The following is a 5,341-nucleotide window of genomic DNA, read 5'->3' as shown; positions in this document are numbered from 1 at the left end:
CAACCACACTCGCTGCTAGCTTAATCATAAAAAATAAAACAACTTTACTGAAGTATTTGCATTTCTTATATTATTGCATTTGGCCAGCGGCCCTCAGATTCATTTTAATTTTGGCCCTCTCAGGGAAAATGTTTGGGCACCCCTGGTTTAGATTTATTGCAATGTCCGTGTTCTGACTTTTACTAAGATCACTGGATATCCAAAAGTCTAATGGTTAGAAGAGACTGTTGCACAGTTTAGAGCCTTGGTTCCCAAAGTTGACACCAATGTTTATCATTGAGCTGAGCATTATGACCCCAATTTCATATCAAGGTATTTTCAACAATTACACCGGTATCACAGTATTCTTTTCATCACAGCTCAGCTGATAATAAAAAGTACAAATCTTGCTTATTGGTTAACAAACCACAGTCAGCTGAAGTTACTCTTTTTCTGCAATACAGAAACTATTTCTTTTACTGTACCTCCATGTAGCTGATTCTCTCCTTTACACGTCTTTTCTTCTTTGCCTGATTGTAGACAGTGGTCACGCATTTTGGTACAATCGTGAAAGACGAGGCTTGAGCAAAGATCATATCAGGTCTATCGTCTAATTTAATAAAGCTTAATGGGACGACTCAGCCTCTGTGCACCCAACAACTCACCCAGTAGCTACAAAACCACTTTCGCCAAGCTTTTCACAAAAGAAGCACGTTAGCGTTTCCATATATTTACGTTGCACATGAAATGTAGCCGTTCACGGCACTGAAGAGGTGTATACTACGTTCAGCGATTGCAAAAACAGGAGCGTATTTTTTAAAAAGTCAGTCAAAATAAGCAGTGAAATCGCCACCAGTTATAGAGAAAGCTGCTCCAACAATAACATTAGCTTGCTAATGCTCGTAGTGGTGCTGCAAGGAAAAGTGTCCCCCCGTGAAACAGTTCAATGGCGGTCGTGACGTAATGTTCCGAACGTGTAAACCGCGGAGTAGGTATTCAGAAAATTTGTATCATAACAAAAATAAAAACTGATTTTCGGTACGAACCAGTTTACCGCCCAGTTTATTAACCAAAAATAGTTGAGAGAACAGGTCTGCTGCTCCTGTTATTTTGTGGGTCTAAAGCTGAAAAGTTTGGGAAACCGTGGTCTCGAAGACTTGGATGCTTTGGCACCTCTTTCCAGAGAATAAACAGTTTGTGTTCAAGCAGTGAGTCCTCRTTATTAAGGGTATAAACCACCAACTTTATCACAATACAATATTATATCGATTTGTGTGGATGATGATAAAATCACAAAACCTGTCATGAAACGRTGTCCATTCAAGTGAACACTCAAGTCTGTGATTGATATGATGCGAAATATGCTCAGATGGGTATATGATATTGATCCACATGTATTTGTACACCTCTACCTCTTATATACCTGTGGTTTTATAGATGCATTGTGTGTGACAGAGGTCTACAATGGGGGGAAAACAGACTCCGGTGATTTTTTTCAGCTTTTCTTACTATTTTCTGTAGGGTTTTGTGGTCCTGTGTGGTGTTGCAGCTGCTCAGGATGCTCTTGATAGTCCCTCCATAGTATGAAACCTTAATGGATTTTTAAATGGAACTTTGTGTTGAGGATGCTAGAGAGGTTCAAYTCTAAATAAATATCAGTGGTTTGTATGGTCTTGACCATCTCCTCAAACCATTTGTTCATGTTCAGTGGAGAATGGTCACGTTGTCTCCTGAAGTTGTTAACCGTCTTTATAGTTTGATCCATGTTCATAAATGGGTTCTTGACTTTGCACTTGTCTAGTAGCTGTTGCACTYCTCTGTGTATATTGACTCGTTGTTMTTGTTGGTTAAAGTGATCACAGTCAAGTCRTCTGCAAACTTGTTGATCAAAAATCTCCAGAATACCTGAACATTCCAGTGTTGATGTTTATTTTTATGTGATGGTTTTGTAACTCAAAGGATCCTGCATTTTTCTAATAATCACAGTTTTTGCAGTTGTTGCCTCCAGACTTGCTCCCTCTGACTGACACTGTTTTCCTTTCAGTCAGCCCTGATGCTGAACTAATGAAATCCTTTTCTCTTTGTCTGAGCTTTAATGAAAGCCAGACTTTTAGGGCAGGTTGCTCGGACACTCACTTATATTCATGCTCTCTTCTTCTTCTGGCAAGAAATCCTAATCTCTCACGTGCACATGCAGAGACAACCAGCACACAGACATGCACAAAGGAGGAACAGTCCAAGCCTGCATGCTTAGGACCATAATTAAAGATCATTTRCCAGGATCATGTTGAACATAATCTGGACAGCAGGTAACTGAAGCTTGATCTTTACTTTTGGTTTGTGTGTGTGGGTGCTGAGAGGGTGATTGTTGATGTCAGGGAGAAGGAGAAAAGAGYCGGTTCACCCAGGAAACCGACAGGGTGTGCCCCAAACATGAAGCTGGGCGGTGGGAAGGAGGGGGTCGGGCAAACACAAGACGGAGAAACCTTTTTGTGATGTTCGGGATTTGTGTTTGCCCTCCTTGTATGTTAGTGTGTGTGCAGGTTTGTGCACTCTGCCCGCCCATATCTGGCTGCAGTCGTCAGCGATAAGACCATTAAGTCATTTACTTTGTTAGCCTTATCTTCTGAAACATAATTCATTTTTGTGTGAAGCAGGTACATAGACTGGTAACATTGTGATAAGAAAGATTTATCAAAGAGCAAAGATAATGCCAYGGTTTACGTAATAAAGCCCTTTGTTTTGTTGGTTTATTTATGCACCATTGGTTTTGCTCAGCAGATTCCTTCGCTTTCTGATCCTTCAAAAGCCGTGTTTCCATCAAGATTTTTTAATKCGCATTTTGAAGTATCGCATCAGAAAAGGTGGATGGAAACGGCTTGATTAAAAAAAAAMYTYCYYYWAWTYKSMWYMAARKTKRWWMCSYYSSMMKRRGKKGRTTTTKGGKTTTTTTCGWAAAAGAGTTGATGCGCAAAAGGAGATGGAARCACATTTGTCGAATAAGTTCTGAYGTAGCGAACATTTACCTCACATGTTGACCAACTGTTCCCGCTGTCTGTCTGAAATCGGTACCGGTATCAGAGAGACTGCAGGTGGAACCGCATCCCGCTGTCGGCGTATTCGCAGTTACTCCCATAAAAGAATTGCATTTCTTTCTCTACGTCTCCCAACCGCATGTAAAATCGCCAAAACTAGTTGATGACAGAATAATTACAACTGTCCCGATAGTAGGAACCTGATAACTGATATCCTGATAAGTTCTCTCCATTTTCCTGAGATGCGACTTTACTTCCTGTTTACTACACACATCTGACGTAACTCATTCGCTTCAAGCCAGTTGATGGAAACGTCTGATTCGCATTTCTTCGTTTTTTTTCCTTTTTGCGAAATTTTAAAAATTTGCTCAAAATTTGAATTAGAATTGGATGGAAACACTGGTACGTATTGTGAAAAACTGGGTCAGGCCTGGGACCCCAAACGTTCGGATGGACACAGAAACATGCAGTGACTCATTTCCAAGGAAGATTCCTGTAAAGGGAAATTCTCTTTGTGCACCAGGTGGCAGCGCAATCGGGACGTAGAAGTGATACTCGGGCGCAGTTTTTTTGAGGGATAGCTGCCAGAGTCTGACCTGTGATCCTCTGATGGGGTCTGAAGGGCTCGAAACACGGGAGGCGACGTCGCTCGCTCTCCATTCATTTCCTATGGAGCCTGTGTGGTGAGGCGACAATCTCTTGCCCTCCTCCAGCTAAGCGACCGGCGAAAATAGTGCATGTGAAATTTCGCGCTCGTACACGTAGACGTGCACACGCGAGCTTGCGACGCGACATATGAAAGTTGAAAAATGTTCAACTTTTGTCGCTGTCGCTTAGCGTACAACCAATCAGCGAGGGTTTCATTGACTGACCAATGAGAGGAGAGTATGCTACACACTGCCGTTAGCCAACACTTTCACCAAGTGATTACTAAAAAGCTTTGTGGGAATTTGTTGGCACCAGGGTGAAGTTTATGGTAAGTTTTTCCTCATAAAACTGTATCTTGATGTGTGTTTGCTTTTCTAAGATTTGTTTAGTTTACACGTCCGTAATGCACACCCGCCTTCAGAGTCAAGAACCAATCAAATTTTGTGAAGACAAGCGACCTGAGAGCGCGATTCGCAACGCTGCGATCGCTATCGCGTCCCGCGTGTTGGGTTTCACCCTGGCTGCGATGACAGCCGTYAATCGATGTAGTTTGTCGCTGCCCGTGTGTCGAGCCCCTAAGAATGCCAGATCTCCAAAGAGGTGTGGCAAAAGCACCTTCAAGGCACCTGTTTGAAASGGGAGAGAGTTGGTTTGCGGGTCTTTCACTGTGTTCTCGGTTTTGCGTTTCATGTTTTTGAAAACGATCTTCTGATCTATGATGTTTTGATGTAAGAAAGGTTGAGTATGGGCCGGAGCTGCTGGGGGAGGAAGCTGTCCCGTAGTGCCCTGTGTATCAGACGGGTGTTAAACTCCCACTGTGATGGGATGAGGCTCACTGCTGCTTTCCTCTCTCTTCTTCATTTTTGTTTGCCTACTGTTCTCCCTATCAAAGCATTTGTGTGAAACGAACCTTCTAAAATGTGACGGGGAACTTGGAAGCCTGGTGAATGTTTGGTTTTACCACAGCTGTACTAACGTGCTAAAACTTCTGCACACAAACCAGGTTGTGAGACAGAATACAGGAGACGCTCCTGTAGGGGCATAAAAACAGGTCTGTCTTCCAAAGAAACATAACTTCCATTCATGACTCAGAGTGCTCTCTGCATGACGAATCAACACACATTATTTAAACATTTAACTTCAAAGTTTCTTGTCAGATTTGTTTCCTCCTCCTGCTTTTTGTGAGGGAGAACACACTTTGGGTGAAGCTGAGGACAAATCTATGAGGATCCCTCAAGTGGCAAGTGGTCAAACTGTGGTTAGCAAGAATGTCAGGAATTAGGATGTTAAACAGATGGGGACTGTAAGAATATGAAAGTGGTATTGTGTTTGCTGTTGCAGGGAAGCTATTAAAAATTCATGCATRTTGCCTTTAATTTGAATTCTAACGTCTTTTCCTGTTAGAGTTTTCCTCACTGCTAAATTTTTAGTTGTAGATTTTACCCTCATCATGCAGTCTGTATTAAGGATTACAAAGTTATTAGAGGCCATCTTAAAGGCACAGTGTGTAGGATTTTGTCAATTCTTTTAGCCGAAATTGAGATAATCAATAATGACAATAATAAAAAACATGTCTAATCATTGCAGACAAAGACCTTGTTTTATTATTTTTACCTTTAAAAAACTGTTTATATCTCCATGGTCGCGGGTCGCCACTACAGGCAGCCGCCATCTTGTCT

At 41.9% G+C, this 5,341-nt stretch overlaps 1 protein-coding gene across 1 annotated transcript in view; it reads left to right on the top strand.

The window, feature by feature from the left end:
• The window catches only part of LOC106518627 (pleckstrin homology domain-containing family G member 1), a gene marked incomplete at its 3' end in the record, with an annotated part of 44,958 nt that overhangs the window by 8,807 nt on the left and 30,810 nt on the right, over positions 1–5,341 (top strand).

The sequence above is a fragment of the Austrofundulus limnaeus genome, unplaced genomic scaffold (genome assembly GCF_001266775.1).
Source record: "Austrofundulus limnaeus strain Quisiro unplaced genomic scaffold, Austrofundulus_limnaeus-1.0 Scaffold64, whole genome shotgun sequence".
Lineage (NCBI taxonomy): Eukaryota > Metazoa > Chordata > Actinopteri > Cyprinodontiformes > Rivulidae > Austrofundulus > Austrofundulus limnaeus.
The sequence above is the reverse complement of the archived record's forward strand: the minus strand, read 5'-3'. Positions and strand labels throughout refer to the sequence as shown.